Source organism: Notamacropus eugenii, chromosome 3 (genome assembly GCF_028372415.1).
Source record: "Notamacropus eugenii isolate mMacEug1 chromosome 3, mMacEug1.pri_v2, whole genome shotgun sequence".
NCBI classification, from domain to species: Eukaryota; Metazoa; Chordata; class Mammalia; order Diprotodontia; family Macropodidae; genus Notamacropus; species Notamacropus eugenii.
The window spans coordinates 293,676,446-293,691,472 of NC_092874.1; the positions used below are offsets into that span (position 1 = coordinate 293,676,446).

General features: G+C 42.1%; 1 protein-coding gene across 1 annotated transcript in view; it reads right to left on the reverse strand.

Moving 5' to 3' along the window:
- CACNG2 (calcium voltage-gated channel auxiliary subunit gamma 2) overlaps positions 1-15,027 on the reverse strand; it is a 154,313-nt gene that overhangs the window by 74,675 nt on the left and 64,611 nt on the right. The window lies entirely within an intron of this gene.

Below are 15,027 nucleotides of genomic sequence, written 5' to 3' on the forward strand. Positions count from 1 at the left end.
TGGAGTAAAAGGACTCAAGAGCTCCTCTCCTGCTTGGTAGCAGTCTGACCTAGGTCAGGTTAACCTCTCTGGGCCTCAGTTTCTACATCTGTAAAATGAAAAAGGTTAGACATGAGGAAATTTAAAGTCCTTCCTAGCTCTATAAAATCAATAGATGCTAATGAGGGACACAGACTTAGGGTCTAACCATTGAAATGCATTTCTCTTTTTTGGTCTAATAATCTAAATTGGATTCTGGTACCCTATATAATTCCTACCCCTTATGCTGACCAGATTCAAGACTGCCTGGCACATGGGGCCTAATCACTTTCAGCCCTAGGGCTCCTTAGCAGTCACCAAGTGCCAGTATTTGGAAATCTGGGTCATTTACAGTTTATGTCTCAAAAATGAAATGTTACTTCATTGGTTTCTTTTTTAGAGTTATCTGAAAATGGTGAGTATTGCCCAGGAGGAGTCCAACTCCCAGAGTCTGGTAGCAATCTCAGCCCTGGAAGATTTCCTGAAATGGGGCTGGGGAAGGAGTGGGGCGGGGGGAGGGAGGAGGGAAGGACAGAACACCTGCTGCTCATTTGGAATTGCTGTGTGTATAAACCCTGCTGAGACAGACAGAGAGAGTGAGAGAGGGCACATGAGATGCCCAGAGGGTTGGATAGAAGGGACTGGATCCTTTCCAAAGTGTGGAGGAAAAACCCAGTCCAACCGTGGAGGGTGTTAAAGTCTTTGAGAATGATGCAGAGAGAGGGAGGGGAGAGGAGGGGGCAGCCAGGGAAGGAGGGAAAGGAAAGCTGGAAGGGCTTTCCTAGTTTCTGTTTTCCCCTCCTGGGAATTGGAGAAAGCCTGGAATTCCTTGGCCCTGAAGGCATGGGCCGCTGCTGGGTTCCATCTAAGGGCTGGTGCAGCCTCATCTCCCTGATGCCCTCTGATTACCTAATAATCTGTCACCTACAACGAGGGTTAGAGCTGTCACTTGTGTGGAATCTGAGAGCCAATTCTGTCTCAGAAGAATCTCCCTGTGGAAGACCCAGCCTGACCCATAGGCTGGAGGATACTGGGTCAGATGGGCAGGAGGCTTCTGCAACTGCTGTTATCACCTTTGATTCTCTAAAGGCATTGAAAGTCATGCACTTTCTGTAGGTAAAGGGTCAAAACTGACTAGTCAACTAACCACTAGGCCTTTATTAAGAACCTGTTATGTACCAGGAACTGTGCTAAGCATTTCGGATACAAAGAAAGTAAAAAACATAGTCCCTACCTTCAAGGAGCTTATATTCTAATGGGAAAGACAACATGGACACACAAGCTGCAGATGGGATAAATTGCAGATTCTCATCATAGGAAATGTATCAGCTTTAGCAGGAATTAAGAACAGCTTCCTGTTGAAGGTGGGATGTTAGCTACATGAGGGGTGTATGCACCACTTAGCTTCTCGGTGACTCCGTTTATACCTGTCTAAAGGGATGGTGGAATGGAGAGTGTGTTGGACTCTAAAAACTCTGGATTTAGATCTCAACTTTTGACAATCACTGGTTGTATGTTCATGAAAGAACAAACCCTCTGGGCTCAGTTTCCCCATCTGTAAAATGGTGATAATATGTAATATGTTTGACCATGGTCAGGCCATTTCAGTCCCTTTCAGTCTTAGTTTCTTCATCCATAAAACAAGGATAATAATATGCAACCATGGATCAATCACTTCATCCCTAAATGTGAAAGACATTATCCCCAGGACCTGACTTGTAGAGTTGTTGTATGAGCTTAAGTGAGGCAAGATATGTAATGCACCTGGAAAAGCTCAAAGTACTCCAGAAACACCATTTTTATTTTAAAACCCCCCACAAAGAAACAACTAACCCTTCTCCCATCACCTCATCTGCTAAGTGTGGCTGAAGTAGCCTTTGACTGTAATTTTTACACACTGGGGCATTGCAGTTGTTGAGTTTACTGCAAACACTCAGGCTGGGAGTGTTTGTACTAAAACGAACCAAAAGGTTTCTTTTTTATGGTCATATGTGGGCAGCAGAAGAGGTAGTGAAGTGGCTGGCCAGTCTGTCCTGATTAGATTCTTAGAACCTAACGAAGGGGAATGGACACCGTATCCATTACTGGACCAGGATGGATGTGCCTGAGCCATCTCAAGGCCACAAGAGAAAGTCAGTAGACATCCATATTTGTGTTAGCCTTGGCAGAGGGAGAATGAGTATGTCACAGGTGTCCCTAAGCTTCCTGCTTAGACTGGCCCCTTGCTAGATTTCTCAGAAGGTTGCTGCATTGTGGGGCTAAGGGCTTGAATAGCTGCTCCAAGGCATGGCAAGAAGGAGCTGGTTAAACACCACTCTGGTCCCTGACTCATTCCTCAACCATCACCACACTCAAGCTCCAGTTCAGGGCAATTCAACGACAAATGTTTACCACCACATGCCTACGGTGCGCCAGACACTGGGGATCAGTACAAAGACAAAAACAAACAAATCTCTGACCTCAAGGAGCTTACATCCAACTAAGGGGTGGGGTAGGGGAGAGATACCATTGTACACTGATGAGTAAATGCTAAGTGATGCAAAGCAATTTCAAAAGAGGGAGAGAATGTCGGGAAAGGTCTTGAGTATCTTGATATCACTTAAGCTTTGAAGATAACTGGAGTTCTAGAAGGTTCCATTTAGCATCCTGGGTTCCTGTGATCAAAGCTAGGCTCAGAAAGGACCTTAGAGGCCATGCCATATCATTCAAATGCCACATTTCCTCAGTGAGAGGAAAAGGAGGTTGAAGTGACTCACTCCACTTAGCTAGGAAACATCAGGAGGGTGGTAGGTATCTGATCTAGACTTGAACCAATGACTTTTGGCAACATGAAAGGAGGAGACTACATTTCTGGGATGATCAGCCAATTTAGGAGGCATTTACCTGTTACCCTGGGTTAAATCCAGCGTTAGGAAGATATGCCTCATGGAAGAACCATGAAATAGCACTTAGCACAGTGCTGGGAACATTAATAAATGATTATTGACCAACTGATAGTGTTTTGCTCCCTGGCCTTATCCTGTGACCCTTAGCTAGCAAACTCCAAAGGCAGCCCTCCCCTCCCCTGTTTACTTCTCTATCACTGACGCATGGCTTACCCACCTCAAGGTCTCTTGAGCTCTCCTCAAGCATTGCTTGCCATTTGCTGTACAGGGTTAAACATCTGCTGCTGTTACTGCCACCCCAGAGGAGACAGCGAGTCAGAGGCTGGTGTTGTTCTCTGCATTTCCCTGTCCCTCACCTCCCTCAAAGGGCTGTGGGCGGTCTAATTAATGACTGTTTGCAAAGCACTTAGAAATCCTCAAGTGAAAGGCCCCATAGAAATGCCAACTGCTGTGTTATTGTTACATATGCATGGAGTTTGTTTCCAAAGATTCCTTTCCTGACAGAGGAATACTTTTGTGTGACAGTATAGGAGAAAGCTTTGTGATTTGGCATTTACAGGTTGCTGAGATTTTGCCACAGCCTTATGTACAAGCTGAATGGGGAAACTGATACCCAATGACCTATCTTTAGTATTTTTTTTGGCCTTTCCTTGACCCAAAAAAGGATCCCACCCACTTAGGTTAAATGAACATTAGAACATATCTGTTAGTACATTTACATGAGAAGCAGTAAATATTTAAATCAACAATGGGAAAAAACCAAAATACATATTTCTGCTTAGAATTTCCAGTACAGATTTTATTTTATTTTTAATAAGGGATCCTTCCCATATGGTTCATTTGAAGCTCTACCAACCTCAGGTAAAATGTCTGGAGGCAGTGTGGTAAAACTTGGGTGCAAGAAAACTTGGGCAGCACGGAGCAGTGGAAAGGGAGATTTAGAGAGTCTTGGTTTCCTCATTTGCAAAATGAAAAGATCAATTCCAGAGAATAATATTGTTCCCATTTTACAGATGAGGCAGAGAGAGTGGAGTGATTTGCCTAAGGTCACACAGCTAGTATGTGTCTGAAGTTGGATTTGAACTCAGATCTTTTTGAATCCAAGCCCAGAATTCTATCTACTATGCCACTTAGCTGCCTCTGATCTAAAATTAGAATAAAACCTGGGTCCAAATCCATGACTGCTTGGTAACTTGTACCCATTGCTCAGAGTTTTGCCAAATGAGCTGTTTTATTCTTCCATATGATAATTCTGCTCCGCTGAACCTTCTTTCTTCAAATTAAAACCATACTTCCTTTAACTGAGTCTCCTATAGCATGAGCTGAAAATCTTTCATCATATTGGTTACCATCCTCTGGACAGTCTCCACCTAATCAATGCTTTTTTGAAACTGTGATTTAGAAGACAAACCTACAACTCCAAATATAGTCTCACTTTAGCAGAGGGCTACAGGATTATCACCTCATTGTTCTTGGATGCTCAGTCTCCTCTCTTAGTGGAACCCAAGCTCACATTTAGCTTTTTGGACTGGCATATCATAAGCTGCTGGCTCATCAGTCCAACAGGGAATGAAGCCCGAAGCCTGTTCTTACCCCCAGATCTTTTTTTTTGGATAAAGTGCTCTCTAACCACCTAACTCATAGCCTGGCTGTGCAATGTTGTTCTTTTCTGTCGGATCGCCCTGTTGACTGAAAGAAATCACAGAAGCTGCGTGAGCCTTAGTATCCTCATCTGCCAGTTCCCTCAGTCAAACCAAGATCTGAGAAAGACTTGAACTTAAAAAGGCCAAGTCTCCCACTGCATCCTGGGCCATCTCCAGTTATCTTGATCCAGACCTGATCACTGGACCCAGATGGCTCCAAAGGAGAAAGTGAAGCTGGTGACTCTGCACAGTTCTGCCTCACTTCAATCCAATTCACTTGCTTGTCATGGTGTCACCTCCCTGAAGTCAGGGTCCTCTTTGAGAACAAAAGACAAACCATAACATCTACCGTATGGGGATGTTAACACTCACACTTTCTGATTCACGGGGTTATAGCAAGGAAAGTACTGTGCAAGTGGTATCAGGCAATCAATGAGTAGTTATTAAGCACCTACAATTTGTGAGGCACTGGAGAAATGAATGGACAAAAATGAAGCAAGGTAGAGAAACATGAGATCATTATCATGCTTGAAGCAGTGTCTAAAGAACACTGTCTAAAGACAGTGTGGTCACAACACAGGGAACCAGTGCACCAAACTAACTCTTGTTTCTTTCAACAAAAAAATACAGACATTAAAATGGTTGACCAGGTTTGATGGGGGGCAAGAGGATAGACAGAATTGGCATAAAACAGCTACCCTTTGCAGCAGTGTCCTCCGCCTGTCCACATCCGTGGTTTGTTGTCCTGAAAGACTATTTTCACACCTTGTTCTACTTTCTCTTTCATTCACAATCTTCCCTCTCCCCTCCCCTCCCCTCCCCTCCCCTCGCCTTTCCTCCCCTTCCTTTCTTTTTATCTCAAAGGTGAATAGAAAGAGTCCCTGCTCTATGTAGACCTCAGTGTTAGGCTGATGCTCACAGTATGAGAAACAACCCAATCCTCACCCTTGTGGAGCATCTGATCCCTTACTTAGATGGAGGAAGCTAAGCCTGTGTTGATCCTATTAGTTCTCCGGTTCTAGACACCGACACTAATTCTGAGCTTTCTGAGAAGCAGCCTTTGGCCTAGATCTCTCTGCATGTAACATATTTTCACTTACATCACCAATATGTGTGCACATGTCTAAACTTCTCTATTAGATGAGAAGCTCCCTGAGGCAGACTACAGTTTTTCATCCGTGTAACCCCTGCATTGAATGTGATGCCTGCAAACAGCTCTTCAGCATTTGTTCCCAGGCTGTCAGAGCTGTGAGGGACCCTTGGAGCCTTCATTTCTGATCAACCTGTACTCCAGATTTCTCTGCCTTGCCCCAGAAACCTCTTCCTTCTGGAAGATCACTGCAACCTAGCAATTCACACTTTGGAAATGCCCTTTGTTTAGTGGCTTCTGATTGGATAGCTCCTCCCAGAGCCTTCATTGGAGGAGGGGGCTGAGGTCAGGCAAATCTTCATTTCTCACCAGGCTGCATCTACTCTGGACTTCTCTGCCCTGTCCTCATCTTAAGTGACTTCATGCTGCACCACCATTGTCTCTTCCCCTTTCACCTTCCTATTACATGGTACCTGTTCCTCTTATTAGAATATAAGCTCTTTGAAGATAGGAACTGTTCTTTTTCTATTTACTTGTGTTTGTATTCCTAGCATTTAGCACAGGTTATGGCACCTAGTAAGCACTTAATAAATCCATGCTCACTGACGGTTAAAGCCTTCTATCCCACTTGGTAACTGACCAGAAACTCCCTCTTGGCAACAGACAAACACAACAACAACAACCCTCTATGGCACCACAGAGAGATGATACGGGTTGGTGGGGAGGGCACTAGACTTGAAGTCAGGAAGATAGGGGTTCAAATCCTACTTCTGACACTCACAAGTTGTGTGACCTTGGACAAGGCATTTCACTGCCCTCTGTGCCTCTGTTACCTCATCTGTAAAGTGAAAAGTCTGGACTTGATGGCTTCTGAAGTCCCTTTCACCTCTAGATCTGTGGTCCTAGTTCATTTTACTGTGGCTTTCAGTTTCCTCATCAGTGGTGCTCTCAGACACTTACTAGCTGCGTGACCCTAGGCAAGTCAATTCACCCTGTTTGTCTCAGTTTCCTCATTTGTCATGTGAGCTGGAGGAGGAAATGGCAAACCTCACCAGTATCTTTGCCAAGGAAACCCCAAATGTGGTCATAAAGAGTTGGACATGACTGAAACAACTGAACAGCAACAACAAAGTGCCTGTTTCCCCATCTCTAAAATAAAAATCTAGACTTGATGACTTCTGAAGTCCCTTCCATCTCTAGATCTGTGATTTTATGTACTTTCTGTGCCCCAATTTCCTCATCTGTAAAATTAAAAGTGTGGATTTGTTGCCTATAAAGTTCCTTTTATTTTCAGATCTCTGATCTAACTGACATTTTAATAGCACTTTTTATTTATCATTTCATTTGATTCTCAAAGCAATTGTGAGGACAGTACCTGCAGGTGTTAAACAGCTCCATTTGACCCAGGGTGAAAGAGATCCAGACAAGTTTCAATGCTTACCTTTCCTGATTCCCCCCAGCTACCGCTACCTCCATTATCTTGATCAATTCTGCATGTATTTTGCAACTACAGTCTTTGGATTGTAAGCCCTTTGAGGGTAGGGACTTATCTCTGTGTGTCTGGAGTATAGCACCAGTATCTGGCACAGAGTTAGAGATTAATAAATGCTTCTTGACTGATGATTCAGGGTCACACACGAAGTGTCTGGTCAAAGGACTTGAACCCAGACCCTCAAGGCTACACCTCTAGCATTCTACTCCCTATTAACTCTGCTTCCTCACCCAACACATGATCATTCACTCTTTGCCTGAAAAGCTGTAATAAGGGAGAAGTCACCCCTTCCTGAGATGGCACATTCCATTTTTGGACAGCTCCAATTTTTATCTACCTTTCTGCAACTTTGCTCCCATTTGCCCCCATTTGCCTCCATTTGCCCTGCTCTGAGGCTCTGGAGAATAAGACTAATCCCTCTTGCATACGCAGGCCTTCAGGCACTTGAAGAAAACTATCACTCCTCTCCTCCCTGCCCCCAAGTTTTATCTTCTTTTAAAATCAGTAGAAATAGAAAGTTAAAAGACACCTGAAGCAACCTGTTTGTTCCTGGAGGTATGTCCAGTGATTGCCCCCCCTCCACCCCTACTTGCAGCTCAAATACCTTGATCAATCCATGATGAGAGGTGATTGGAAACCATGATGGTGATGATGATGATAGCGTTTATAGAGCACTTTCACATCAGCAAAGCATTTTACATGTTATATCATGCAAGCCTTATAACAACCCTGTGAGGGAGGTGCAATTATCATTGCACTTTTTTCAAATGAGTTAATTAAAGCTGAGAGATATGAGTCCAGTGTCACTTAGCTAGTAAGTGTCTGAGGCAGGATTCCAGCTCAGATCTTGTCTTCAGGTCCAACACTCTATCTACATGTAGTGTAGAACATGGAAGTGTAGAAAATCTGGGTTTAAATCTGATCTCTGTCATTTAATGTGGGACCTCTCAGTGCTCTGGGCACAGTCTGCAGAGGGTGTCAGTCTGCTTGGTGAGGAGTTTCCTTTCCTGGGAGTTCTCTATACTAATCAAATCATGGATCCATGTCCCATTCCCATCCCTGCTATATGCTAGGGACTGGGGTTACAAATCCAAAAATAATATATTCCTTATTCTCAAAGAATTTACATTCTACCAGAGCCAAGAAGGGCTCAAAGGAAGGGGTGAGACATCCCTGGATTAGAAAAGTTGAAGATATTCATGGGCAGATACCAAATTCCCTTTAGGTCTGGGATGGATTAACTAAGAAATGCTCCATAACCACTCCTAGCTTCCTCCTGTTGCCTGGTTACCATTCCTAGAAATCCAGCTTTACTGAAGTATGTTCACAGCATATTTGAGCTGAAGAAGACCATGAAGCCATCTTGTCCACCATGTACCTGATCCTGTATACTTCCTCCTGTACACCCAATGCCAGTCTATCCCAAGGCTACTATTGCCTCACCCATTCTGCTCTGTTCTCTGGAATCTGCACCCTCATAGAGGCAGTGTGGGATTCTGGAATGACATGAAGACCTGGATTCTGGTCCTGGCCCTGATCCCCACTAGGATGTTAGATTGTGGTCAAGTGTGCTAGCTTTTCTGAGCTCCAGTCTTCTCATCTGAAACAATGGGAATAGTAATGCTTGTATGGTCTACTTCAAAGGGTTATTGGTACTATAGAAATGTGAGCTATCAGGACTGGCATCATGCTCCTCTAGAGCTTTGAACATTCAACCATGGCATACAGGGCAAAATGAGTCAATTAGAATCAGAGGATTCTGAGTACAACTCCTACCTTGGACAGTTACTACTTCAATGACCTTGGGTAAGTCATTTAACTTCCCTGAGTCTCAGTTTCCTCATCTGTAAAATGAAGAGGTTCCATCAGATGACCTTTGGGGTCCCTTTCAGCTCCATATCTGTGACCCTATGAGACCTTCTCATTTAGATACAAACCTGATTTTCCCCTCAAGAATCTCCCCCTCTTAGAGCCCTCTTCCCTCCCAGCTGTTTCTTCTCCCTCTCCTCTTCAATTCCCAGTGCTAGCACAGGGTTGGGAGCACTTGTCACTTACCACTGCTGACATTAACCTAGTCCCCACCACACCACCTCTCAGGGACCTCTCCTCTGAGGGCTTGTGCAGCACAAATGTCCCTTCCCCTACCCATTCTTGCTGCTGTCACCCATTGAGCTCTGGGTCATTCTCCTCAATTGGTTCAGTGACTTTAGTCCCAGGTTCCTGGTCTTCTTCTCCACTTATCCTTGTCTTGGAAGACTGGATACTGATGTTGAAAAGTCACCCCACAATGGGACCATATAGTTTCTCAGTCTCAACTCTCACAACCTCCTGCATCCCAGTATCATAGACAGAGTATCTGACATAGAGTCAGGAAGATATGAGTCTTCACTTAGGTGCCAATGAGCTGTGAGATATTGAACAAATGACAACCTTTCTGAGACTGTTTTCTCATCTGCAAAATGGGGAAAATAATGGCATGCCCATTACAGGTTTGTTGTAAGGAGTGAATGTGATATATTATACAACATATAGAAAATAAAATGTTTTCATAAGATAAAACAAAACATTTATGAATATATATTTATAAAGTTGTAAAATGTATTTATAAAATTTATAAAAATAAAAATTATAAATATATAATTTATAAAATACATATTTATAAAGTTATGAAATATAGAAAATTTACTAAGATATATCTAGAAAATAATGAAATAGATAAAATTTATAAAAATTAAAATGTATTTATAAAATCATAGAAATATATAAACTCTATAAAAATAAAACATTTATAAAATTATAAAATATAATCATGAATAAAAATACACTTAAAATCATAAAATATAAAATTTATAAAGGCAAAACAAATTTATAAAAAAAATTATAAATTTATAAACATAAAATTTAAAATTTATAAACATAAAATATACTTATAAAACCATATTTATAAAATCATGATATAAATAAATAAAATTTATAAAAATAAAAGCATATTTATTAAAAATCATAAAATATATTTATAAAGTCAAAATATATAAATATAAAATAAACTTATATTTATAAAATTATAAACATATGTTTCTAAAATTTATAAGGTAAAAATATATTTATATGACGATTATAGATATAATTTTATAAATCTTAAAGTACTATAGAAATGTTAGGGGGAGTTCCTGGACTTATGGCTTCGTTGGTGTGGGAAGGTTCCAGGGAGAAACTTGCTTCACCAACACAAATTGGCCCCCTTCCTGCAATATTGTGTTAGGGAGTTTCCTAGGAGCTCTGAGAGACTTGTCCAAGATGTGTCAGAGGCAGGGACTTGTACCCAAATCTCTTGGCTTTCAGGCCAGCTCTCTGTGAACATGAATATAAATATAAATTTAAATTTTAGATTTTATTATCATTGTTGTTATTAGGAGCAGCATGATGTCACAGACACAGAGCCTTCTGGGTTCAAGGACAGCCTCTGGTACCTCCTGGCTCTGTGATCCTGGCAGGGTGGCTTAACCTCTCAGTACCATTGTCTACTCTAGGACTATGCATTGCAGAGAAAGTAAGAGCGTCCTTATCTGGGAGTCAGAGGGTTGTTCAGTTTGGATGGAATATAGAACATGAAGTGGAGAACTGTGAGAGGGGATGGAAATACTAAGGGTGCCAGATTTTGGAGGGCCTTGAATGCTGGACAAAGGTCTTTGGATAGAAGGGGAATAGAATGATATTTCCACTTAGGACAGATTATTCTAGCAGTAGTGCATCCTTTTATGTCTCTTTGTAAGTTCTCTGGTAGGTTAGAACAAGAAAAGGGTAAGTGACTTTGGACTTGACCCTGGAACCAGTAAGATCCAGATCATGAATTTGGGTATGTGTGGGTCAGTTCAATTTGCTCTCTCTTCTTCTGTGGTCAAAGACTGCACCCCTGACCCATGACACCTATTCAGTGAATGCATACTGTTGTTCGTAAGAGAAATAGGTGACAGGTGTGTAGAATGATCAGTGTCCACTCGGGTCTGCCATGCCAACCAGTTCTGAGGGCTGGCCTTCCTGCAGAAAGCCAGTGAAATCATCCATGGGTATGCTCATCAATACACCAACTATGGAGCAAAATGCCTCAAACTGTGAGTGATGATAATAGGCAAGACCCCAATTAATTGAGCTTTAAAACTCAATTCAGAGATCTCTTTTTTGGGGGGGGGGGGTTGGAGGCAATGGGAGTTAGGGGTCTTGCTTAGGGTCATACAGCTAGTAAGAATCTGAGGCCAGACTTGAACTCATGAAGATGAATCTTCCTGATTCTAAGCCCAGTGCTCTGTGCACTATGGAGCCCCCCCCACCCCCAGCTGCCCATTTATCTGTTTACATATGGAATTCTCCCAATAGAGTATAAGGTCCTTGAGATTAGGGACTTTCATCTTTGCATCCCCACCTAAGTATAGTGCCTAACATATAGAGTAAATGCCTAATAAAATACTTGTTGCATTGGGCTGCCACATTGTTGCATTGGGTCACCACATTGTTGCATTAGGTCAGGAAATTGTTGCATTAAGTTGTTACATTGTTAAAATGGCATGTAAGCCCCCATTGGATCTCAGGCTTATCATCCTTCAATCAGGTAGTATCCTGTGAGTAGATACAGCTGGCTGAATGGTGGGTAACTCACCTCCTCCTCTCCTGTCTGCCTTCCCCTCCCCTTCCTTCTCCTCTCCAAAGAAAGGTAAATTTGGATGGCCAAAAGATGCTCAGTTGACTTAGGTTTTATTGGCTCCTCTCCTCTCCTCTCCTCTCCTCTCCTCTCCTCTCCTCTCCTCTCCTCTCCTCTCCTCTCCTCTCCTCTCCTCTCCTCTCCTCTCCTCTTCTCTCCTCTCCTCTCCTCTCCTTTCCTCTCCTCAAACCAACTGCACTCTGAAACTAGGACTCCAATGGGCCCCTGACTAAGAGCTCTTCTGGACCCTTGTAGCTTTACAGTGATTATCAATAATAACTGTTGCTGTTTCCCACCCAGCCCGATGTCTTTCTTTTTCTTGACCTCTTTAAAGGGGCCATGCCCTAGCTACTTTTTAAACAGGCCTATTCAATGAATGGATATTGCCTCACCCTAAATAAGTACCTGCAAAGACCTTGGCCTACAAGGCCCATGGTCTCTCAATGCATCCTGGGTCATCTGAGGAATATCAGGTCCCTGTATTCAGATGGTTCTGGAGGAGAAGTGAGGCTGGTGACCTTGCATAACCCTCCCTCACTCCAAACAAAGTCAAGTACAAGTCATGTCATCATTTCTTTGATGGCATGGTCTTCTTTGGCAACAAGGGACAAACACAATCTATAATCTCAAAAAAAATTAACTAGCAATCAAATCCAATTCTTTAAAAAGAAATGCTATAAAACCCAGAAGACCTCTTACAATTTGTAAGAAATGGAACAAATCTCCTATTCTTTAAAATACAAGGTAAATGCCTCTATGAGAAGGGCCAATTCTTTTCAAGGGGTATGAGGAGGCAGGCCTAATATGCTTTTCAGTAGCAGAGATTATATCTCTCTTTTCTTTTCTCCTTTATACTCTACGGGAGCTGTGCTTAGGAGATTCAGTAGTCTTTATGGGTAGATTATTGTCTATAAAGAGGCATTGTGATATAGATAGGTCATCCATCTACCTAGACCTGAAAAGGACGTCAGAGTCCATTTTGTCCAATCCTCTCATTTTGCAGATGAGGAAACTGAGGTGTAGAAAGGGGGAGAAACCCAATGTTATACAGATAGTAAGTGGTATGGTTAGAATTTGAATGCAGGACTTTGAGACAGATTGTGGGGCAGAGAGAGGAGATTTTAACTCCTTTTCTTTCTTTTGTTAGTTGTGTGACTTTGGGCAAGTCACAATCCTCTCTGGGACTCTGTTTTTTTCATCTGTAAGATGAAGAGATTGGATTAGAACTTTTCCAAGGTTGCTCTTATTTTGTAGAGAAAAGAATAAAGGCCTGAGGGGGGCAATGACTTGTCCAAGGTCACACAGGTAAACTGTGCTAAGTATTTGGGATGCATTGACAAAAAGAAAGCCATACTGACCCTATGTGACTTGCCCAGAATCACAGAAATAACATGTGTTGGGGATGGATTCTCTATCCACTATCTGTTCCTCACTGCCACTTTAAATCTGAGATTTGGTGATTCTGTGAGTCTGGGCTCTGACATTTAGTCCTGTGACAATGGATGAATCATTTCACTTTTCTGATCCTCAGTTTCTTCATCTGAAAAATAGGGATAACTATATATATCCATGGTGCTTACTTCACCAGGTTCTTTCAAGAATCAAAAGTGACAAAGTAAGTCAAATGCCTTGCAAATCTGAAGGCCTATGCAAATTTCAGCTACTATATGTCTCCACAAAGCAGATCATCCCCTTGTTGGATGATCCCTGGCAGGTCTGGATTTCAAATTCCTATTGAGAGTTGTCACTCTCCTTGCTTGACTAAGTCCTCTGTTGTCATAAGCAAGGATTTTTTATTTACTCTAGCCTAGAAGGAACTAGTATAGAAAGATTTTTCAGTCAACATTAAGACTTTTCAAACCCTAGGGAAGATGACTCAGCAAGTTTATAGAAAGACCGTAGCCTTTTTTTTTGTTTTTGTTTTTTGTTTTTAAATCAGAGCATAGAATCAGAGCTGAAAGAAATTGGAGAGCTCCTTTACTCTGGCTCCTGTATTTTTCTTTCAAAAACAAGATTTACCAAGACTTTCAGCTTAGTCACTTCCCGATCTCCCCAGCACTTTACTTCTTCCCCAGTCTAGCCCTGTTCATAACTAGAAAACCAGAAAAACAAAACCAATAAACACGGTGACAGAGTCTGATAGCTATGGATGTATTTAACTACAAGTAATCAAAATTGCTTTCAAATCAACACTGGAATGATTTTTTGATGGGCTGCCATGTTGGACTTTCAACTCTGCTGCTCTTCTCTATTATTGGGATAATCAAGAATTACCTTTATTTGAGTAGAGAAGCAAACATATCATTTTCATTATCACTGGACAAATGAGAGGTTTAGATATGTAGGTCCTATGATACAATCCATCAACAGTTATTAAGCACCTGGGCAAACAGTGGACTCAGAAACTGGCGGAGAAGAAATTCCTGCCTTCATCCCATTTAAAGTCTAATAGGAAAATAACAGCAACCCCCATTTTAAGGCTCAAAAAGCACCTTTGTCACAGCCATCTTGTGAGGTGAGGGGTGAATACAATGTTTATTATTGTCTCCTCTTTACAGATGAGTTCATTGGGGCTCAAAAAAGCCCCAAGAGATGTTAAAAGTCCCGTCAAACATTCTGCAGCTAAGTGAAGAGACAGGAGGGAAACCTGGATGCTCTGACCTTAACTCTTATGAGCCTTCCACTGCAAAAGAGGATAATGGGGACAGGTTCAGAAAGAACCGTGATGGGCGTGTAGTGTAACACCTACCCAAAGCACCAGTCCTGTCTACAACAAAGTGACCCTTGAGGCCAGCAGGGAGATTTTCAGCGGAAGGCAGGTCACTTATTCCTGTAGCTGCCCATTCCACTTTTAGACAGGTCCCATTATTAAGTAGTTCTTCCTTGTACTGAGCTAAAATAACATTCTTCTGAATCCTAACATCTTTGCCCATTTGTCCCAGGAGTTCTTTCCTTCTATTTCTATACATAAGCCATGGGACCATAGGATCATAGACTTAGAGCTAGGAGAAACTGAGTCCAAACTCCTCATTTTACAAACAAGGAAACTGAAGCTGAGAAAGGTCAAATGATTTGTACAAGGTCACACAAGTAATATGTGTGTGAAGTAGAATTTAAACCCAAGATTTCCTGATTCCCAATCCAGCCCTCTATCCTTACTATGATGTTGCTTTTCCATGGTCTTTTTCTATTTCCTTTTCCTG